At 39.2% G+C, this 25,205-nt stretch overlaps 1 protein-coding gene and 1 long non-coding RNA gene across 3 annotated transcripts in view; one reads left to right on the top strand and one right to left on the bottom strand.

Moving 5' to 3' along the window:
• Positions 1 to 25,205, top strand: part of B3GALT1 (beta-1,3-galactosyltransferase 1) — a 456,001-nt gene that overhangs the window by 420,573 nt on the left and 10,223 nt on the right. The window lies entirely within an intron of this gene.
• LOC135966542 (uncharacterized) overlaps positions 1 to 25,205 on the bottom strand; it is a 78,678-nt gene that overhangs the window by 46,087 nt on the left and 7,386 nt on the right. The gene's annotated exons all lie outside the window — the stretch shown is intronic.

Raw genomic sequence — 25,205 nt, forward strand, 5'->3', positions numbered from 1 at the left:
AATAAATGAAAATATATAAGAGGAGGTGAGGATCATCATGGTGGACAGGAGGCAGGACTAGACTGCAGCTCCACACAGAGCAGCATGCAGAGGCTCACATTATGAATTTTAGCTCCAGATCGACTGCAAGAACAAACCAGAAATCCCAAGAGGACCCACAGACCCTCTGAAGGAAGCGGACTGCTCCTGCAGGACCCGGGAGACACCCCAAGTACTATGAGTGCCCCAACTGTGGTAGTGTGAAAGGGAGACCCTCCTCTCCCAAACACACACCTCTACTGGACAAACAAAAGGTCTGTTTCAGACCTTACCTGGATCAGAGTCAATTTAGAGAGGCTGGTGAAATACAGGTGTAGAGGAAGGAGCAGAAAGGCCTTGGGAGCTCGCTGGGTCCCCAAACAGGCCATTCCTGCTGGGCACCATGAGGATCCATCGAGAGGGCACCCAGAGGAGCAGGGGGTAAAAGTCCACAGAAAGAAAGAAATCTCTAGCTGAACTGTGTACCAATTTGAATGGGGCAAGAAGCCTCTTGGCCAGAACTCAGGGGAAGGCGCAAATCCAGTGTGCACACTCTACAGGCAGGAGAAGAACCAAGCCCTGTTCTTTCCCAGCTGGGAGGCAGGTAGCCTGGGGCAGGTTTTCAAGCCTGGCTTGCCCTCTGCCTGGAAACAGACTGGAGGCTGTTGGGGGGCACAGTGGGAGTGTGACTGGCCCTTTGGTTTGCACGGGAGCTGGGCGAAGCCTTTGACTGCTGGCTTTGCCCCACTTCCCTGACAACCTGCGTGACTCAGCAGAGACAGCCATAATCCTCCTAGATACACAGCTCCAATGACCTGAGAATCTCACCCCCATCCCCCACAGCAGCCACAGTAACACCTGCCCAAGGAGAGTCTGAGTTCAGACACACCTTGTCCTGTCCCCATCTGGTGCTCCTTCCCTACCCGCCCTGGTAGCTGAAGACGAAGAGCATATAATCTTGGGAGTTCTAGGTCCCGGCCAGCACCAGTTCCTCTCCATACTACCACAGCTGGTGCTCTCTGGAAAGCGCCACCTCCTGGCAGGAGTCCAACCAGCTACAAAAATAGAGCATTAAACCACCAAAGCTAAGAACCATCACAGAGTCCATTGCACCCCCCAACCACCTCCACCAGAACAGGTGCTGGTATCCACGTCTGGAAGACCCATAGACGATTCATATCACAGGACTCTGTGCAGACAACACCCAGTTCCAGCCTGGAGTCAGGTAGATTTACTGGGTGGCTAGACCCAGAAAAGAGACAACATCCACTGCATTTTGGCTCACAGAAAGCCACATGCATAGGAAAAGTGGGGAGTACTACATCAAGGGAACATCCTGTGGGACAAAAGAATCTGAACAACAGCCTTCAGCCCTACATCTTCCCTCTGACAGAGCCTTCCCAAATGAGAAGGAACCAGAAAAGTAATCCTGGTAATATGACAAAACAAGGCTCTTTAACACCCCCCACCACCACCACCAAAATCACACTAGTTCACCAGCAATGGATCCAAACGAAGAAGAAATCCGTGATTTACCTGAAAAAGAATTCAGGAGGTTAACTAGGGAGGCACCAGAGAAAGGCAAAGCTCAATGCAAGGAAATCAAAAAACAATAAAAGTGAAGGGAGAATTATTCAAGGAAATATATAGCTTAAAGAGAAAACAATAAAAAATTCAGGAAACATTGGACACAATTATAGAAATGCAAAATGCTCTGGAAAGTGTAACCAATAGAACTGAACAAGTAGAAGAAAAATTCAGAGCTCGAAGACAAGGTCGTTGAATTAACCCAGTCCAACAAAGTCAAAGAAAAAAGAATAAGAAAATATGAACAAAGTGTCCAGGAAGTCTGGGATTATGTTAAATGACCAACCCTAAGAATAATCGGTGTTCCTGAGGAAGAAGAGAATTCTAAAAGCTTGGAAAACGTATTTGGGAGAATAATTGAGGAAAACTTCCCCACCTTGCTAGAGACTTAGACACCCAAATACAAGAAGCACAAAGAACTCCTGGGAAATTCATTGCAGAAAGATCATCACCTAGACACATTGTCATCAGGTTATCTAAAGTTAAGACAAAGGAAAGAATGTTACGAAATGTGAGAAGCACCAGGTAACCTATAAAGGAAAACCTATCAGAATAACAGCAGATTTCTCAGCAGAAACCCTACAAGCTAGAAGGGATTGGGACCCTATCTTCAGCCTCCTTAAATGAAACAATCATCACGCAAGGATTTTGTATCCAGTGAAACTAAGCATCATATATGAAGGAAAGATACAGTCTTTTTCAGACAAACAAATGCTGAGAGAATTCACCACTACCAAGCCACCACTATGAGAACTGCTAAAAGAAGTTCTATATCTTGAAACCAATCCTGTAAACACATCAAAACAGAACCTTTTTAAACCATAAATCACACAGAACCTATAAAACAAAAATATAATTTGAAAAGCAAAAACAAAAAGCAAAGTACACAGGCAACAAAGAGCACAATAAATGCAATGGTGCCTCACATTTCAATACTAACATTGAATGTGAATGGCCTAAATCCTCCACTTAAAAGATACAGAACCGGAGTGGGCGGAGCAAGATGGCCGAATAGGAACAGCTCCAGTCTCCAACTCCCAGCGCGAGCGACACAGAAGACCGGTGATTTCTGCATTTTCAACTGAGGTACTGGGTTCATCTCACTGGGGAGTGCCGGACGATCGGTGCTGGTCAGCTGCTGCAGCCCGACCAGCGAAAGCTGAAGCAGGGCGAGGCATCGCCTCACCTGGGAAGCGCAAGGGGGAAGGGAATCCCTTTTCCTAGCCAGGGGAACTGAGACACACAACACCTGGAAAATCGGGTAACTCCCACCCCAATACTGCGCTTCAAGCAAACAGGCACACCAGGAGATCATATCCCACACCTGGCCGGGAGGGTCCCACACCCACGGAGCCTCCCTCATTGCTAGCACAGCAGTCTGTGATCTACCGGCAAGGCAGCAGTGAGGCTGGGGGAGGGGCGCCCACCATTGCTGAGGCTTAAGTAGGTATACAAAGCTGCTGGGAAGCTCGAACTGGGTGGAGCTCACAGCAGCTCAAGGAAACTTGCCTGTCTCTGTAGACTCCACCTCTGGGGACAGGGCAATAACAAACATAGCCGAAACCTCTGCAGACGCAAACGACTCTGTCTGACAGCTTTGAAGAGAGCAGTGGATCTCCCAACACGGAGGTTGAGATCTGAGAAGGGACAGACTCCCTGCTCAAGTGGGTCCCTGACCCCTGAGTAGCCTAACTGGGAGACATCCCCCACTAGGGGCAGTCTGACACCCCACACCTCACAGGGTGGAGTCACCCCTGAGAGGAAGCTTCCAAAGCAAGAATCAGACAGGTACACTCGCTGTTCAGAAATATTCTATCTTCTGCTGCCTCTGCTGCTGATACCCAGGCAAACAGGGTCTGGAGTGGACCTCAAGCAATCTCCAACAGACCTACAGCTGAGGATCCTGACTGTTAGAAGGAAAACTATCAAACAGGAAGGACACCTACACCAAAACCCCATCAGTACATCACCATCATCAAAGACCAGAGGCAGATAAAACCACAAAGATGGGGAAAAAGCAGGGCAGAAAAGCTGGAAATTCAAAAAATAAGAGCGCATCTCCCCCGGCAAAGGAGCGCAGCTCATCGCCAGCAACAGATCAAAGCTGGACGGAGAATGACTTTGACGAGATGAGAGAAGAAGGTTTCAGTCCATCAAATTTCTCAGAGCTAAAGGAGGAATTACGTACCCAGCGCAAAGAAACTAAAAATCTTGAAAAAAAAGTGGAAGAATTGATGGCTAGAGTAATTAATGCAGAGAAGGTCATAAACGAAATGAAAGAGATGAAAACCATGACACGAGAAATACATGACAAATGCACAAGCTTCAGTAACTGACTCGATCAACTGGAAGAAATAGTATCAGCGATTGAGGATCAAATGAATGAAATGAAGCGAGAAGAGAAACCAAAAGAAAAAAGAAGAAAAAGAAATGAACAAAGCCTGCAAGAAGTATGGGATTATGTAAAAAGACCAAATCTACGTCTGATTGGGGTGCCTGAAAGTGAGGGGGAAAATGGAACCAAGTTGGAAAACACTCTTCAGGATATCATCCAGGAGAACTTCCCCAACCTAGTAGGGCAGGCCAACATTCAAATCCAGGAAATACAGAGAACGCCACAAAGATACTCCTCGAGAAGAGCAACTCCAAGACACATAATTGCCAGATTCACCAAAGTTGAAATGAAGGAAAAAATCTTAAGGGCAGCCAGAGAGAAAGGTCGGGTTACCCACAAAGGGAAGCCCATCAGACTAACAGCAGATCTCTCGGCAGAAACTCTCCAAGCCAGAAGAGAGTGGGGGCCAATATTCAACATTCTTAAAGAAAAGAATTTTAAACCCAGAATTTCATATCCAGCCAAACTAAGTTTCATAAGTGAAGGAGAAATAAAATCCTTTACAGATAAGCAAATGCTTAGAGATTTTGTCACCACGAGGCCTGCCTTACAAGAGACCCTGAAGGAAGCACTCAACATGGAAAGGAACAACCGGTACCAGCCATTGCAAAAACATGCCAAAATGTAAAGACCATCGAGGCTAGGAAGAAACTGCATCAACTAACGAGCAAAATAACCAGTTAATATCATAATGGCAGGATCAAGTTCACACAGAACAATCTTAACCTTAAATGTAAATGGACTAAATGCTCCAATTAAAAGACACAGACTGGCAAACTGGATCAAGAGTCAAGACCCATCAGTCTGCTGTATTCAGGAGACCCATCTCACACGCAGAGACATACATAGGCTCAAAATAAAGGGATGGAGGAAGATTTACCAAGCAAATGGAGAACAAAAAAAAGCGGGGGTTGCAATACTAGTCTCTGATAAAACAGACTTTAAACCATCAAAGATCAAAAGAGACAAAGAAGGCCATTACATAATGGTAAAGGGATCAATTCAACAGGAAGAGCTAACTATCCTAAATATATATGCACCCAATACAGGAGCACCCAGATTCATCAAGCAAGTCCTTAGAGACTTACAAAGAGACTTAGACTCCCATACAATAATAATGGGAGACTTCAACACTCCACTGTCAACATTAGACAGATCAACGAGACAGAAAGTTAACAAGGATATCCAGGAATTGAACTCATCTCTGCAGCAAGCAGACCTAATAGACATCTATAGAACTCTCCACCCCAAATCAACAGAATATACATTCTTCTCAGCACCACATCGTACTTACTCCAAAATCGACCACGTAATTGGAAGTAAAGCACTCCTCAGCAAATGTACAAGAACAGAAATTATAACAAACTGTCTCTCAGACCACAGTGCAATCAAACTAGAACTCAGGACTAAGAAACTCAATCAAAACCGCTCAACTACATGGAAACTGAACAACCTGCTCCTGAATGACTACTGGGTACATAACGAAATGAAGGCAGAAATAAAGATGTTCTTTGAAACCAATGAGAACAAAGATACAACATACCAGAATCTCTGGGACACATTTAAAGCAGTATGTAGAGGGAAATTTATAGCACTAAATGCCCACAAGAGAAAGCAGGAAAGATCTAAAATTGACACTCTAACATCGCAATTAAAAGAACTGGAGAAGCAAGAGCAAACACATTTGAAAGCTAGCAGAAGGCTAGAAATAACTAAGATCAGAGCAGAACTGAAGGAGATAGAGACACAAAAAACTCTCCAAAAAATCAATGAATCCAGGAGTTGGTTTTTTGAAAAGATCAACAAAATTGACAGACCACTAGCAAGACTAATAAAGAAGAAAAGAGAGAAGAATCAAATCGACGCAATTAAAAATGATAAAGGGGATATCACCACCGACCCCACAGAAATACAAACTACCATCAGAGAATACTATAAACACCTCTACGCAAATAAACTGGAAAATCTAGAAGAAATGGATAATTTCCTGGACACTTACACTCTTCCAAGACTAAACCAGGAAGAAGTTGAATCCCTGAATAGACCAATAGCAGGCTCTGAAATTGAGGCAACAATTAATAGCCTACCAACCAAAAAAAGTCCAGGACCAGATGGATTCACAGCTGAATTCTACCAGAGGTACAAGGAGGAGTTGGTACCATTCCTTCTGAAACTATTCCAATCAATAGAAAAAGAGGGAATCCTCCCTAACTCATTTTATGAGGCCAACATCATCCTGATACCAAAGCCTGGCAGAGACACAACAAAAAAAGAGAATTTTAGACCAATATCCCTGATGAACATCGATGCAAAAATCCTCAATAAAATAGTGGCAAACCGGATTCAGCAACACATCAAAAAGCTTATCCACCATGATCAAGTGGGCTTCATCCCTGGGATGCAAGGCTGGTTCAACATTCACAAATCAATAAACATAATCCAGCATATAAACAGAACCAAAGACAAGAACCACATGATTATCTCAATAGATGCAGAAAAGGCTTTTGACAAAATTCAACAGCCCTTCATGCTAAAAACGCTCAATAACTTCGGTATTGATGGAACGTACCTCAAAATAATAAGAGCTATTTATGACAAACCCACAGCCAATATCATACTGAATGGGCAAAAACTGGAAAAATTCCCTTTGAAAACTGGCACAAGACAGGGATGCCCTCTCTCACCACTCCTATTCAACATAGTGTTGGAAGTTCTGGCTAGGGCAATTAGGCAAGAGAAAGAAATCAAGGGTATTCAGTTAGGAAAAGAAGAAGTCAAACTGTCCCTGTTTGCAGATGACATGATTGTATATTTAGAAAACCCCATTGTCTCAGCCCAAAATCTCCTTAAGCTGATAAGCAACTTCAGCAAAGTCTCAGGATACAAAATTAATGTGCAAAAATCACAAGCATTCTTATACACCAGTAACAGACAAACGGAGAGCCAAATCAGGAATGAACTTCCATTCACAATTGCTTCAAAGAGAATCAAATACCTAGGAATCCAACTTACAAGGGATGTAAAGGACCTCTTCAAGGAGAACTACAAACCACTGCTCAGTGAAATAAAAGAGGACACAAACAAATGGAAGAACATACCATGCTCATGGATAGGAAGAATCAATATTGTGAAAATGGCCATACTGCCCAAGGTAATTTATAGATTCAATGCCATCCCCATCAAGCTACCAATGAGTTTCTTCACAGAATTGGAAAAAACTGCTTTAAAGTTCATATGGAACCAAAAAAGAGCCCGCATCTCCAAGACAATCCTAAGTCAAAAGAACAAAGCTGGAGGCATCACGCTACCTGACTTCAAACTATACTACAAGGCTACAATAACCAAAACAGCATGGTACTGGTACCAAAACAGAGATATAGACCAATGGAACAGAACAGAGTCCTCAGAAATAATACCACACATCTACAGCCATTTGATCTTTGACAAACCTGAGAGAAACAAGAAATGGGGAAAGGATTCCCTATTTAATAAATGGTGCTGGGAAAATTGGCTAGCCATAAGTAGAAAGCTGAAACTGGATCCTTTCCTTACTCCTTATACGAAAATTAATTCAAGATGGATTAGAGACTTAAATGTTAGACCTAATACCATAAAAATCCTAGAGGAAAACCTAGGTAGTACCATTCAGGACATAGGCATGGGCAAAGACTTCATGTCTAAAACACCAAAAGCAACGGCAGCAAAAGCCAAAATTGACAAATGGGATCTCATTAAATTAAAGAGCTTCTGCACTGCAAAAGAAACTACCATCAGAGTGAACAGGCAACCTACAGAATGGGAGAAAATTTTTGCAATCTACTCATCTGACAAAGGGCTAATATCCAGAACCTACAAAGAACTCAAACAAATTTACAAGAAAAAAACAAACAACCCCATCAAAAAGTGGGCAAAGGATATGAACAGACATTTCTCAAAAGAAGACATTCATACAGCCACAGACACATGAAAAAATGCTCATCATCACTGGCCATCAGAGAAATGCAAATCAAAACCACAATGAGATACCATCTCACACCAGTTAGAATGGCAATCATTAAAAAGTCAGGAAACAACAGGTGCTGGAGAGGATGTGGAGAAATAGGAACACTTTTACACTGTTGGTGGGATTGTAAACTAGTTCAACCATTATGGAAAACAGTATGGCGATTCCTCAAGGATCTAGAACTAGATGTACCATATGACCCAGCCATCCCATTACTGGGGATATACCCAAAGGATTATAAATTATGCTGCTATAAAGACACATGCACACGTATGTTTATTGCAGCACTATTCACAACAGCAAAGACTTGGAATCAACCCAAATGTCCATCAGTGACAGACTGGATTAAGAAAATGTGGCACATATACACCATGGAATACTATGCAGCCATAAAAAAGGATGAGTTTGTGTCCTTTGTAGGGACATGGATGCAGCTGGAAACCATCATTCTTAGCAAACTACCACAAGAACAGAAAACCAAACACCACATGTTCTCACTCATAGGTGGGAACTGAACAATGAGATCACTTGGACTCAGGAAGGGGAACATCACACACCGGGGCCTATCACGGGGAGGGGGGAGGGGGGAGGGATTGCATTGGGAGTTATACCTGATGTTAATGATGAGTTGATGGGTGCAGCACACCAACATGGCACAGGTATACATATGTAACAAACCTGCACGTTGTGCACATGTACCCTACAACTTAAAGTACAATAATAATAAATTAATTAAAAAAAAAAAAAAAGATACAGAACCACACAATGGATAAGAACTCACCAACCAACTATCTGGTATCTTCAGGAGACTCACCTAACACATACGGACTCACAGAAACTTAAAGTAAAGTGGTGGAAAAAGGCATTTCATGCAAATGGACACCAAAAATGAGCAGAACTAGCTATTCTTACATCAGACAAAACAAACATTAAAGCAACAGCAGTTAAAAGAGACAAAGAGAGATAATATATAATGGTAAAAGGCCTTGTCGAACAGGAAAATATCATAATCCTAAACATATATGCACCTATCACTGGAGATCCCAAATTTATAAAACAATTACTAGTATACCTAAGAAATGAGATAGACAGCAACACAATAATCATGGGGGATTTCAATACTCCACTGACAGCACAAGACAGGTCATCAAGACAGAAAGTCGAAAAGAAACAATGGATTTAAACTATACCCTGGAACAAAAACAGAACATTTCATCCAACAACCACAGAATACACATTCTATTCAATGGCACAGGGAACTTTCTCCAATATAGATCATATGATACACCATACAATGAGCCTCAATAAATTTAAGACAGCTGAAATTATATCGAGCACTCTCCCAGACCACAGGGGAATAAAACTGGAAATTAACTCCAAAAGGAACCTTCAAAACTATGCAAATACATGGAAATTAAATAACCTGCTTCTGAATGAGCACTGGGTCAAAAATGAAATCAAAAAAGAAATTTAAAAATTCTTTAAACTGAACGACAATAATGATACAACCTACCAAAACCTCTGGAATACAGCAAAAACAGCGCTAAGAGGGAAGTTCATAGCCCTAAACGTCTACACATCAAAAAGACTGAAAGAGCACAAACTGACATTCTGAGGTCACACCTCAAGGAACTAGAGACACAAGAACAAACCAAACCCAAACCCATCAGAAGAAAGGAAATAACCAAGATCAGAGCAGAACTAAGTGAAATTGAAACAAACAAAGAAAAGACAAAAAATAAGTGAAACAAAAAAAAATGGTTCTTTCAAAATATAAAATTGATAGACCATTAACAAGATTAACCAAGAAAAGAAGAGAGAAAATCCAAATAACCTCACTAAGAAATGAAACAGGAGATATTACAACTGACACCACCGAAATACAAAAGATCATTCAAGGCTACTATGAACACCTTTGCACACATAAACTAGAAAACCTAGAAGAGATGGATAAATTCCTGGAAAAATACAACCCTTCTAGTTTAAATCAGGAAGAATTAGATACCCTGAACAGACCAATAACAAGCAGCGGAATTAAAATGGTAATTTAAATATTACCAATAAAAAAAAAGTCCAGGACCAAATAGATTCTCAGCAGAATTTTACCAGACATTCAAAGTAGAATTGGCACCAATCCTTTTGACACTATTGCACAAGATACAGACAGAAGGAACCCTCCCTAATTCATTCTACGAAGCCAGCATCACCCTAATACCCAAACCAGGAAAGGACATAACCCAAAAAAGAAAACTACAGACCTATATCCTTGATGAACATAGATTCTAAAATCCTTAACAAAATACAAGCTAACCAAATCCAACAACATATCAAAAAAGGTAATCCACCACGATCAAGTAGGTTTCATACCAGGGATGCAGGAATGGTTTAACATATGCAAGTCAATAAATGTGGTAACACCACATGGACAGAATTAAAAACAAAATTCACATGATGATCTCAATAGATGCAGAAAAAGCATTTGACAAAATCCAGCATCTCTTTATGATTAAAACTCTCAGCAAAATCGGCATATAAGGGACATACCTCAATGTAATAAAAGCCACCTATGACAAACCCACCGCCAACATAATACTGAATGGGGAAAAGTTGAAAGCATTCCCTCTGAGAACTGGAACAAGACAAGGATGCCCACTCTTACCACTCCTCTTCAACATAGTACTGGAAGTCCTAGCCAGACAAGAGAAAGAAATAAAGGACATCCAAATTGGTAAAGAGGAAGTCAAACTCATTATTTGCTGATGATATATTGTTTACCTTGAAAACCCTAAAGACTCCTCCAGAAAGCTCCTGGAACTGATGAAAGAATTCAGCAAAGATTCTGGATACAAGATTAATGTACATGAATCAGTAGCTCTTCCATACACCAACAGCAACCAAGTGGAGAATCAAATCAAGAACTCAACCCCTTTACAATAGCTGCAAAAATAATAAAATAAAATACTTAGGAATATACCTAACCAAGGAGTCAAAAGACCTCTACAAGGAAAACTATGAAACCCTGCTGAAAGAAATCACAGACAACACAAACAAACGAAAACACATCCTATGATCATGGATGGGTAGAATCAATATTGTGAAAATGACCATACTGACAAAAGCAATCTACAAATTCAACACAATCCCCATCAAAATACCACCATCGTTCTTCACAGAATTAGAAAAAAACAATTCTAAAATTCATATGCAACAAAAGACGAGCCCGCATAGCCAAAGCAAGACTAAGCAAAAAGAACAAATCTGGAGGCATCACACAACCTGATTTCAAACAATACTATAAGGCCATAGTTACCAAAACAGCATGGTGCTAGTATAAAAATAGGCACAGAGACCAATAAACAGAATAGAGAACCCAGAAATACACCCAAATACTTACAGCCAATTGATCTTCAACAAAGCAAACAAAAACATGAAGTGAGGAAAGGACTCCCTTTTCAACAAATGGTGCTGGGATAATTGGCAAACCACATGTAGGAGAACAAAACTGGATACTCATCTCTCACCTTATACAAAAATCAGCTCAAGATGAATTAAGGACTTAAACCTAAGACCTGAAACTATAAAAATTCTAGAAGATAACATTGGAAAAACTCTTCTAGACATTGACTTAGGCAAGGATTTCATGACCAAGAACCCAAACGCAAATTAAATAAAAGCAAAGATAAATCACTGGGACCTAATTAAACTAAAGAGCTTTTGCACAGCAAAAAGAACAGTCAGCAGAGTAAACTGACAACCCACAGGGTGGGAGAAAATCTTCACAATCTATACATCTGACAAAGGACTAATATCCAGAATCTACGACAAACTCAAACAAATCAGTAAGAAAAAAATCAAACAATCCCACAAAAAGTGGGCTAAGGACATGCATAGACAGTTCTCAAAAGAAGGTATCCAAATGGCCAACAAACATGAAAAAATGCTCAACATCACTAATGATCAGGGAAATGCAAATCAGAACCACAATGTCGTACCACCTTACCCCTGCAAAAATGGCCATAATCAAAAAACAGTAGATGTTGGCACGGATGCCGTGATCAGGGAACACTTCTACACTGCTGGTGGGAATGTAAACTAGTACAGCCACTATGGAAAACAGAGTGGAGATTCCTTAAAGAACTAAAAGTAGAACTACCATTTGATCCAGCAATCCCACTACTGGGTATCTACCCAGAAGAAAAGAAGTCATTGTATGAAAAAGGTATTTGTATATGCATGTTTATAGCAGCACATTTCACAATTGCAAAGATCGTGGAACCAACCCAAATGCCCATCAATCAAGGAATGGATAAAGAAACTGTGATATTGGAGTCTATTATTCTAAGGGAAATAACTCAGGAATGGAAAACCAAAGATCGTATGTGTTCACTGATATGTGGGAGCTAAGCTATAAGGATGTAAAGGCATAAGAATGATACAATGGACTTTGGGGACTTGGGGGGAAGAGTGGGAGGGGGCCGAGGGATAAAAGACTACAAATATGGTGTAGTGTATATTGCTTGGGTGATGGGTGCACCAAAATCTCACAAATCACCACTAAAGAACTTACTCATGTATCCAAATACCACCTGTACTCCAATAACTTATGGAAAAATAAATAAATAAATAAATACAAAAAATAAATAAATGAAAATATATAAGATACAAAAAAAGCAAATATCTACATCTACTTGTCAATAGTGCCTATATGTACTTGATAGGATTGTGAGTGATTTTTATTTTCTTCTTTTTGTTTTTATCCTTTAGATTTTCTGTTTTTGAGCGTGCATCATTTTTGTAATACTAAAACAAAAGCTTTCTCAAAGGCAATAAAGTCGTCAAAGACACTGTCAGAGAGACATTAAAAAAATCAAGAATAATAAGCTACTAAATTTACAAGAATTAAAAAAAATATACATATGATTATGTTTACCCCATAAGGCAAACCAAAAGGTGGTAACCAGCCCCACATTTTATTAGATCTCTTGTTTTTAAAAGCAAAAAACACAATAACACAAAAGTGATGATAGTCATTTACAATTCCAAAAAGAAAGTCACGGAACATCCTAACTGTCCACTAGGGCATGACACCCCAAACTGTCTTCTCAAGAAGCTGTGAGTAAAAACAAAAATCTGTGAGCCATGTTATGTCTCCGTCTTGAGTTTCTCAAAGGAATGGATCATATTAAAGACTCTAAGCAGTCTTTCAATAAATAAATCGATGAACATTGTTTAACTCATTGTTTCTACCCATTAGCACCTCACTACCCAAACTAATAGGAATATTGGAATACACTCTGGCTATAAGGAAGCACTTAGAAAATCTTCTGTGTTACTTCTACTGAGCATTTATTTATGTGCTTAGCTCTCCAGCCCAAGTAGAAGATAAATAATAATCCTGATTTCTGACAATTGTTCCAGGAACCATTCCCTAGAGTTCCTCGGGGACCCAGAAGCATTGGCACTTCTCTACTAGTCTTCTGAGACTGACATGTGCCTGGGGAGACACGGAGCACATTATTGCTGTTGTGCATCATGCTTTGAAAACTTTCCAGTTGCTGGAGGGTTATTCTTCGCCCCACTCCTATTACCCAGAAATGCAATTTATTCTCTTCAATCTGGCAGTGAATAGCCTATGTAAAGAATTTTCAAGCATATTAAAACCAACTTACCAATAGCTCTGCTGATAACTTCCTGGAAGGGCAATTTTGGCAGTGAAGTTATGTTGTCTTCAAACTTTTCAATGTATATACTCTTATCAGTAGCTTGGGTGTGACATGAGGTAAAGCATCTTGTTAGGAGATTTCAGAGAAGAACACAGCACAGCAGCTATTGCAAATAATGACTGTGGCTATGGTCACCCAAGGTGAAAAGCACCATTTGCATCACTTTATCACTCCTTAGAGACGCAATTTACACATTACTGCTCTTACTGGACAAGATGGCTATAATCAGAAATGACCTACTACAACAGCAAATCAGAAATTTATTAAAAATCAGCTCAGAAAGACATTTAGGAAAGAATAATTCAAGGATTTGACAGTTGACAACCTATGAAAAACTTTGAAAAATATTCATCACAGAAAAGATTCAGATTTTCTATTAGGTTTCCCAAGTGTCTCTTTTATTCATGATGGGGTGTGTGTGTGTGTGTGTGTATGTGTGTGTATGTGTGCGTGTGTGCACACGTGCTTATCGTCTTCCACTAGGATTATTTTCCTAAACACAGGAACTTTTATTTTATTGGAAAATTTATTTTTAATCTAGAAACATAATGAAGTTATGTGAGTTCAAGAATTAAATCAGAGGCAGAAATTTGCCTTGAATGGCACAGTGAAAAGGGCTAGGCATAGGAAAAGATACTGTATACTCAAAATATGAATATAAAACATCTTTTGATACACCTTTCCAGCACATCACATAAATACTTACTCTAGAATAGAGTCCACTTTTCTATGATATCTCAGCAAAGGACTCTTGTTGAAGTTAATACTGGATGATGAATTACTGTTTTGGGCTATCTGGAAGCCATTTACTCTAATTATTTCTTCTTCAACAATGTTTCTTGCACTGTGTTAGTATGCTAAGGCAAATATGATAAAGATAGAAATAGTAATGAGAGTGACAAAAATAATGATAAAAACCACATTAAATCTTTGCCCTTACAGAGGTTAAAGTTTATCAAAGAGTCACAGTTCAAAGCAGTTGAAAAATTAACCTATTATTTTCCCATTTGATGTAAGGAAACAATCAACCTAAAATGCAATCAATTGTAAAGCTACAAAGGATTACTGAAGGAAACAATGATGTAGGTATGATGAAGGAAAAAAATTCAGATGATCAAAACCTCCCTTCACATTCTCAATTTCAACTTTATTCTACCATGAATCCAGCATTCTCTCATACTAGACAGCTCCCTACTCTGGAAATAAATCAAATAATTTAACATTTTTATGTCTTAGCAAATATTCTTACCTTACCATTGAATGTCTCTCCCTCACAATCGATTTTTCTCCTATTGAGACTTCTCTACTTATTTTTTTGAGAACCAAGTCAAATATTGTCTCTTCTAAGAATCTAACACAATTATCCTTATCAATAATTAACTATTTCAATTGTAGTATCATACAAGTGGTACTGTTCACGATTCCTTATTTTTTCCCACATAGATTATAGTTAATATAACTTGAAGCTCCTGAATGGTAGGAAATTTGCATTTTCATTTGTATATTTATTATAATGTTAATAAATGTTAATAGTGGGATTATCAAATATGATGAATTAATAAATGCAAACAAAAGCATAGTGGTTTTCCGTACCAAAAAGTGGAAAGAGAATAATAAGTTGTCAGCATGTCTCCAGACTCACCAACAGGCACATGTATGTTGGCACATGTAATTATAAATAAAAATTAACACATCACAATAAATGAACCAAATAAATTCTCAGCAATTTTTGAGAGTACATTTATGGTGGCCTACTTTAAAATGAAGATTCTGTGGTTTTCAGTTCCCTGAGAGAGATAATCAGTTGTCATCCAGAACAAGCTCACAAGAGGGCCATGTGACATCCAGTCAAAAGACACATGCCATTTTTAGACCATATGAAAAGAGAAAATAGGGTTTTCAGATATTATCTTCAATTCAAAGTGCTGCTTCTCACATGGGCAATGCTAAGTAGCATTTTCCAGGATGAGCACAGTAGGGATTGATTGATTTAGTTTATGGTGGTTGATATTTCTCTTGGACAATGCCAAAATGACCAGCAATTAATAATAGCCAAAGTTAAACTCTGTGCCATACTAAAGTTTATGATTTACCTCACAGCCAGCCTGTAAATTAAATTATCTTCATCTCATTTTATACTTAAAGAAATAGAGACAATGGTGTGTGGCTAAGGGTTGTAAACAAGGGAATCTACTCAACCAGGCTAAGGAGAAAGGGACTTATCAAAAATTGTCAAGGAGCTCATGGAATCTCTTGAAGGGCTTGACCTGTGTTTATTAACTAACCAGCCAGAATGACATGGCCATGAACAATGCAGCCAAAAAAGTACCTGATAATTCTTTGGAGTTGTTTTAGTGGACACATTATTGCTTCTATTACCTTTACTCACAACTGTGATGTTTACATTTGGAGGCTACAAATTCTATCATAGCTGCTTCAGTAGAATCAGGGACCTTAGTCACTCCATGTGTTTTCTGGAGCATCCAAATAACCAGAAAACATCTCATGCTGCTCCCTTCTCCATCTATGTCTCGCCCAGAGGTATCCGATGGGTGGAAACTAGGTCATTTCCCTTTATCCTAGTTGTAAAGGAGCCTGGGAGACTTCATTATGGATGTCAGTTTCTTTTACAACTGGCCCATTTCCAGGAAGAAAAGCTAAGGGGGAATTGAAACAGGAGATGAGTTGGCTAAACTGCCAAATCTGCCATAGGTGGAGAATTTATTGACCATAGTCACATCACTAGTAAGGGGCAGAGCCTTCTGATGCCATCTCTTAGGTTCTTCCCAAGATAAAATGAGTGCCTCATTGTAGTAGAGATGAGCAGCTCACCTGGCTCTCAGAGCTTAATAGAAATATACCTTAAAAGCAACTGTTGCCTCTTTTTTTTTTTTTTTTTTTTTTTTTTTTTTTTTGAGACAAGAGTCTCGCTCTCTCTCCCAGGCTGGAGTGCAGTGGCGTGATCTTGGCTCACCGCAAGCTCTGCCTCCCAGGTTCTCCTTTCTCTGCCTCAGCCTCCTGAGTAGCTAGGACTACAGGCACCCACCACCACACCTGGCTAATTTTTTTGTATTTTTAGTAGAGACGGGGTTTCATCATATTAGCCAGGATGCTCTCAATCTCCTGACCTCATGATCCACCTGCCTCAGCCTCTCAAAGTGCTGGGATTACAGGCATGAGCCACCGCGCCCAGCCAACTGTTGCCTTTTAACTTGGAATTGCATGAACTGCAAGTGTCGTTACTGGTTTGACTTTGTAGATATCTTAATATTGTTAAGGAAGTAGCCCGGTGAATGTGGATGAATTCTTCATACTCTGTCCAGTTTTCATTTAAAAATACTAGCACACCTACATTTTGAAACTGAGAAGCTCAGAGCTAGATGAACCCTTAAGCCAAGGTGAAATGCACAGCAGCTTGAGTACATTTTCCCTACCTCTCACATTAATTCATGGATAATTAAAGGAAATAAGAAAATAAATTTGACTCTGACAACCATGTAAAAAGTGAAATGCAGAATACGGTGTATAGACCTACACATTACAGTTTGATAGACTAGTGTTCAAATACAGGTTAAATCACTCATTAGCTATATAAAGCTGGGGCAAGTTGCTTAATCTCTCTGGGCCTCAGTTTTCTCTTCTGTAAAATGGGAACCATGCCTACTTCTTAGTAGAAGTAATTATTAGTGAGATTGTATACATTGCTTATAAAGCACTTTATAGAGTGTCACATATAGAAGGTATTGATTAAATAGAAATTCCTGTTTAACATTACTTTATAAGAAATAATTACTAAATGACATAACATTGATTTAACAAGTCTTTAAAAATATGTGCTCTAGTAATCCATTCAGCTATGAAAATGGTTACCTTTTGAGTATACAGATAATGGCAAGTGAGATATTTTTCCTTTGATTTCTGATAGTGTGTATGGTTTCATGTGTTTAAAACAAGGACTATTTCCTTTCACAACTGACCTGTTTCCAGTCATACTTAGAGGCCCTCTCTAAATTCTACTTCTACCAAACTTTCAAACTGTCTGATGGACTTTCAAATTATGTATGAAGGGAAAGGGAAAGCAAATAGCTTGGAATTTCTTAGAAAAAATATCTATACCATCTGTTCAGAATTTACTGAAGAAATGACTATTAAAATGTCATTTCTTTAATAGTCTTTAAACAAACAAAAAAAAATAGCCTCAGAATTTCATGGAAAGTCATCTCTAAAGGGCCAAGTAAAAACATCCTTTGAATGGGACTTTACAACATTTTAACAATTTCAGAAACAAGGTGACATCTCAAATATAAAGAAAAATAAAACTCACATCTATGTCGGTGAACAAAAACTACAGAATTGTTTTTTGACCTTTTGTTGTCATTAGCAAAACTTGTCCTATATGCCTACTAAGTTTGTCTATGATACAAACATCCCAGTCCAAGAAATTTAACTCAAAACACTCATGTTCTAAAACATGTTTCCTATTTAAGAAAAACAAGAGCAAAAAGCAGAAGGAAACCAAACTTCTCCTTCCTTTGGTATAAACTTACATTTGCACCATTTAAGAGAGAAAGAAAGCAGTGCTGAAAATGTGCAGGGCTATAAAGTGCATTGGTCTCTGATCCACCTTTCTGGTGAACATAGTTGGAGAGTCAATAGCAGAAGTCTTATTCTCAAGAGCATGAGTACTCCATGCTGATGAGACTGGAAGGAGGGCTGAGCACTGGTTTAGAAGCTGCAAAAAGCAGGCTGAGGAGGTGTGAAGAGAAGCAAACACATAGGACCACCAGCAAAGTGAGCAGAGGGACATGAGGGTGCAGTCGGAAGGAATCCAAAGCGGGAGTGAAAGAAGAGAGTGACTCAGTGTGTCCAAAGCAACTGAGACTAGAAAAGCTTGGACTGGGAAAGTTGCATGCTTTATTGAGAATAGCATCAAGTGCCATGTTGATCTACTGTAGGAGTTAAATAGGTAAGGAAATGGGAAAAAGCAGGAGAGAGTACCCAGTTAAGACCCCTGGCTATGAAACCTAGGAGGAAAGCATGACAGTAATTGGCAGTGATGCCAAGGTCAAGGGAAGGTTTTGCTGTTCTTGTTATTTTTCTAAGCAAAGGGAGACAAGCACTTCTAGAGACAAAACAGGAGCCAGTGGAAATGGAGAGACTAAAAACACAGAATATAAACAACTCCTTCATTAAGGGGACTGAGAAAGCATGTACTAGTGACAGAATTTCTGATCCATAAGGATTAATGCAATTTTGAAACTAAGAGATATTTTTAAGGGGTAAACATTTCCAAAGAGGTTTTACGGTTTTATAGCAGAGCTACCACCAGGTTTCTGTCGACTGACAACCCTGTGCTTTGTCCAGGAGACCAACTTACCTTCAAGTTTCTTTGATTATGAGACCTTAACCCCAGAATATTTTAAGGCTGAAGAGTAAAAATACAGATGATGGATAGTAATGGGAATTGATGCAGTGGGGAAGAGAGCATAGAGAAGTGATAAAGGAACAGGAGTTCCTTTGCTTTGAAAAGCAAAGGCCTTGGGAGAGATTAAGATTGTAATCCCTCTTCACAGAGTCCGAATGAGAAGAGTCCAGCATAGCCTGAAAGAGTTTCAAGAGCAATGTGAGTAGACTGTGGCGAAGAGTTCAAGGCACCAGTAGGATGAAAACTGGCAGGCTGAGTCTCTAGCCATAGGGGAAATAAGAATCATTAGCCAAAAGGAAACTGTAAAAGAGGAGAATGCCTAGAAATAGAAATCTCAAGCATAAAATGGTATCCGGCAAGAGTGAAGGTGAGCAAATGTTTGGTGAGTAGCTTGTGAATCCAAGCAATGCTGGAGATTGGCAGCAGGGAGGACCGTGGAGAGCCAACATAAATGATTGAGCAAGGGAACAAAACAAAGCACAGCATTTTCATCTGATTGGCCAGTAAGTACTAATTTAGGAAAATTGTACACATAACCACAGATTTCAGAAACAAAAAGGCTTGGTTAAAAAGCTACTCTGCCAAATAAAACTATCTGTCATTGTCACCCAGGCATTCCTTTGGGTGCATTTCTAGAACAATTTATAAATCTGATTCTAGTGCTGAAAATTGGTAAGTCCCTCTATTAAGTGATTAAATGATGATTCTCTTGGCAAGATTACACTTTGGATTAAGTTTCATTACAACCTTGACAAGCCTATGAAGAAAAAAAAAAAATCACAAAATCACAAAGTTATATTTTATGGTGGCTTTGTCTTAAACCTCTGTAAAATAATCATGGTATAGCCATTTCAGGCTATTTTCGTATACACAGAATGTTAATTATGGCTATGTAAATATTATCCAGAAGGCTATTTAAATATCTGGTAGATTTTTAATATCCTAAAGTTATATTTGAGAAAAGCATAATTCTGTGTCGCATTAGTGCTAGTAATGACAATAGTCATAATGACATTTCCTCTAACTTGTATATATCCTCCCCATTTTTTAACAGAAGTGCAAGACTTTTTTGTATAGGCTCTGTCAAGTAAAATTGAAAGCTTCTTATGAAAACAGTCAACGGGAGGTGCCAAGTTTTTTTTTCTTTTGAGCAAGAGCAAAGTTAAAAAAACAAAAACCTGCTTTTGCACCAATGAGTCAAGATGCATTGACTGATCATTCCTTATGAAACATCTTACAGGCAATCCTCTCTGAATTTATCTTTATTTATCATATTTACATCAGTAATGATAATACTTTGTGTTCATGTAGCACCATTTGGCTTATACAGTATTTTCAAATGCATTATCTCATTTGATCTTTACAGTGATTCCTACCGGCAAAGTCTGGCCAGACATTATCATTCTCATTTTACAGATGAGGAAACAAAGGCATAGAGTTGCACAGGCTTCAGAGTTGATGATTCAAAATCTAGAACTTGAATCTGGGTCTTCCAATGCCGTAAGGCTGACTGCCTACAAAATAATTTCCACTGACAGCAGCTACATAAAATTTTTTTTGGCTATTTTGGATTCCAATAAATCGATATTACATAAAGGAACAATTGAGTTACAAAACAAAAGAAAAGAAAAATCGCCAAGTCTGTTCCATGCGTTATCAGTCACTGCATAGCACTAATACTATTCTTTGAAATATGTTCTAAAATAATACCACCTGTCTGTGGTGAGCTGAGAAATACCTCCCTAGACTTTGTAAATGTTAGATAGTGAATACACTAGCAGCTTTCTGGTTTCTAAGAATATCCATTAATATCAGCCTCCCCCAAAATAATGGGCCAAATGAATACTCTTTTTGTTATCACATAGTTCATCATTTTTAAATTCTCCCAGCTGCTGTTTATATTAGTAGGATGTCTTTCCTCTCATCCTCTTCCACATTTCTAATAAAAAATACTGGCATTTCCTTTCCCAGTGGAGAAGCCCCACCCGAAGCCCAGTCACATTGCCAGGCTTCTAGGCTCTAATGATTAAATAAGTGATTGCTCTGCCTAGCTTTAAAAATGTGTCTTATATAAGGCAGTCAAGACGCAATATCCATCACTGTAAAGGAAGTCAAGCATTTATTTAAAATAATGAAATACCCTCATTTTCATTTTTCCCTGAGAGGATTGTAGTGATGTTAAAAAATTCTCTGAATTCTAGAACTAGGGCAACACATTGATTTGAAGAAAGCTATAATCTTCTCTTCTAATTTGAAGTGTACTTTCTCCTCAGTGAAATAAAGTGTGGCTTTCAGAATAACAAGGGCCCTAGGCCCACACACACAAAGACATCCTAATCCCAACCACTCCTCTTTCAGGTTGGCCCCATTCTTCCCAAGGCAGGAATTTATAAAGACCTTTTCAATAAATGTCAAGGTATATTGAACTAAAAAAGAGAAAAGTTCAAATCATTTCTTCCAGATTTGGGAGGGAAATGATTTCAACTGCCAAGTCATGATGAATATTACCTTTTGCTTTACACCACCGCCTCATTGCAAATGAGTAAGTTGGATAAGTTCAATTATGGGGTCTCTTGGAAAAGATTCATAATTAAATTTTTAAAAGGAACAAATTAGCTCTTTGTCTATCTGAGGCAGAGGAGTCAGAACACTTATTCCTATGAGCGTTCAGGGATTTCAACTTCTATGGGTAGATTTCCTTAAATAGCCAAGGAGGCTGACTTAAAAGAAAGGCTAGGAGAGAGAGTCGGCCCTCTGTGATGTGGAGAGATAATAAGTTAGCAAACTGGATAGCATAATGGTTTATGAAATTCTTCCTTCAAGGACCATTATCTAGTGCTAATAGTGTTTTATGTCTTCCTCTCCTGTGCTTATTTACAGCATAATTATAAGAGTGAGAAAAAGAGGAGGAGTTGGGTATCAAAATAACCATATGCCAAATTAATGCAGCCAACTAGAATCTCCGGCCCTTGGGGCTTGTTTATCAATTAGTTCTGTTGCAATCTGAGTTTCTGTTGTTCCCCACAGAATGGAGATACTTTGATTTCACTCATATGCCACCTCCAAGGAAAGTCATTTGAGATCAAAACATTTTCCAGAAAGGATCTCTTTTCCCCTTTTCAATATCATGATGTACTATACAGCCAGCTCCTCACTCATTTCAAGGTCATTCCGTAGCACAAATAGTTAACCCTTTCTCTCTGTCTCTCTCGCATGCACTCTTTCTTTTCCTGTCTTGCCTCCCTTTTAGCTGGTTAATGTTGGGTTTACTTTTTTCAACTGCTTTATCTTCCTTCACCATGTTTTTAAAGTTGCTATGTAAATCTCTTAGGTTAAAGCCACTTGTGTGTGCCATATGTGATCTGTAAATATTTAACAGAAGTTATTCAGAGTCAATTTTAACAGAAGTTATTCTGAGTAGTAGTTTGAGATAGTATAAGATGTAGTAGTACTTTGCAGTGAGACAGGAGAATTGTTTGTATCCTCCAAAACCAAGCCAGTACATCAGGAACTGCTGGTTTGGAAATGTGCCTCAATCCCAGCTTGAGTTTCTCAACTAATGAGAAACTCATTGAGTTTTTAAAGGGATCAGAGAAAAGAAGGTGGCAGGAGCAAGGAACTGCTTTAAACTATGATATATGCTTCACATGGTCTTAGTTTTCCTAAGAATCTCAACTGACTTTTCTTTTTTTTTTAACCTAAAAATAAAACAAATTTTGCATCCCTTTTCACACTCGTGCTTCATTCTTCTTTGAATGCTAATTACAAATTTTTCACCCTTTGAAAGTTGGTTTACCGAAACCCAAGAAATTACTTACTCAAATCAGGAAAATTAAAATGTAAAGGAGTGAAGTCTTGTGGAGCAAAGTACAGACAGTTCTCCACTTTGATGAGCTGACTTCGGATTTTTTGACATTACCATGATGCCAAACCATCATGATTTCAAGTAATGTACAGCATTCAATAAATTATGTGAGTTATTCAACACTTTATTATAAAGTAGTCTTTGTGTTAGATAATTTTGTCCAACCAGGCAGCACGTTTAAGTTAGGCTCGGCTAAGCTATGATGTTTGGTAGGTTAAGTGTATTAAATGAATTTTCAACTTAGGATATTTTCAATCTACAATGTTTTTATTGGGACGTAACCCAATCATAAATAGAGGAGCATCTGTGCTTTGTTACTGTAGCTCTAGCAAACTAATACAGTAGATAACCTGCGGCTCTGGAGGCTGGAGGAGTTTGCAGGAGTGGGCAGAATGGCCACAGCTGGGAAACACAAAGATTTAACAAGCGCCAAAAAAACAGGGAGGGGCAGAGGTCAAAATCCAAAACGATGCTCCTAATACAGCATGAATCAAAAAAAGCCAAGCAAAGGAGACAAAAACTTAGTAAAAGATTCAAAGACTGAACCAGAGATAGCAAGTCATTCTGTTCTCAGCTCAGATGTCACCTCCTTAGAGAGTGACTAATTTAAGGTAGCCCTTCTCCCCCATCCCACCTTTGTTTAGTCCCTATCCGATTACCCTACTTACCACTACCTGAAACTGTTTTTGCATTTGTTTATCTTCTGCCTCTCTCTCCTAGAAAGTAAGAGAGAGGAGACATTTGCATTCGCTTTCCATTTCCAAGTCTACTTCATTTGTAGATTTGTTTTCAGCGTTTTTCAGATGTCTTACCAGCTCACTGCCTGGCACCTAGTAGTGTTCAGTGCGTCCTTCATGAACAAATGAAGTAGATTTGGCAAGGCAAAGGAAATAAGAAATTAGAGACATTACTTGAGACACCAGAGAATGGAAGCAAGCTGCTTGGTGTGGGTCCTGCAACCTTGCCCATGGTGAAGGGAAGCTCAAATGATTGCCAGGCCAATTCAGTGTAACTGGCAATCAAGACATAGGAAATCAATGTTGCTTTGTACTTGCCTATGGTTAGGATTCTCCAGAGAACAGAACCAATAGGATATATTTAGATATAGAGAAAGAGATTTATATGAGGGACTGTCTCATGAGATTATAAGGGCAGAGAAGTCCCATGATCTACTGTCTGCAGGCCGAAGGCCCAAGAAGAAACCAGTGGAATAGTTTCAGTCCAAACCCAAAAACTTGAGAACCAGGGGAGCCAATGTTGTAAATCGCAGTCTGAGCCCAAAGACTCAAGAACCAGAAGCACTGATGTCTGAACTCAGGAGGAGATGAGTGTCACAGCTCAAGCAGAGAGAGCAAATTAGTCCTTCCTCTATGTTTTTGTCCTATTTAGGCCTTCAATGAATTACGTGATGCTCACTTACATTGGTGAGGGCAGTCTTCCTTACTCAGCCTACAGATTCAAATGCTAATCTTTGCCAGAAACACCCTCACAGACACACCCAGAAGTAATGTTTCAGCAGCTATCTGGGCACCCCTTAACCCAGTCAAGTTAACACATGAAATTAACCATCACACTGCCTGAACCATGAAGATGGACATGAAGCTGGCACCCCAAACAATGCACAGTTCACCAGAGACGCATTATCCACCCACTCCTAGGCCTTACCTCTGGCTGTACAAAAGAATTTCAGCAATTCTGTGGGTTTCTTGAAATAAATTATTCAGAATAACAGACATTCTACCATGCGGTTTCTAGGAGAAATATGTGCTTCTTAAATTGAAAATTCTGCCCCACTAACTTCCTGAAAGATGAAGGTGGATAGTTACTGGAGAGTTCTGTGAATGAGGTAATCTGAAATACAGTAAGGCCCCTGGGGAAAAAGTCTTTCAAGTGTTCCAGTTGAATGTGTCTATTTACAGGGATTTGTATTTAATGGATGACAAGTTAACGTGTCATCAGTGTCTGTGGTTGTGATGATGTTGCGAGGAAAATGACAAGTGTTACACATGCAACTTTCTGTTTTACTGATACACTAACTGGTCTGTTAAAAAGGATTTCTTTTTTTAATCTTGTAAAACTGAAAGAACTTTCCAGAGGTTTCTGCTTTTGTGGTATTCTCTCTCTCTCTCTCTCTCTCTCGCTCTCTCTCTCTCTCTTTTTTTTTTTTTTCTTTTCAGTGGGCTTTTTGG

The sequence above is a fragment of the Macaca fascicularis genome, chromosome 12 (genome assembly GCF_037993035.2).
Source record: "Macaca fascicularis isolate 582-1 chromosome 12, T2T-MFA8v1.1".
Classification (NCBI taxonomy): Eukaryota; Metazoa; Chordata; class Mammalia; order Primates; family Cercopithecidae; genus Macaca; species Macaca fascicularis.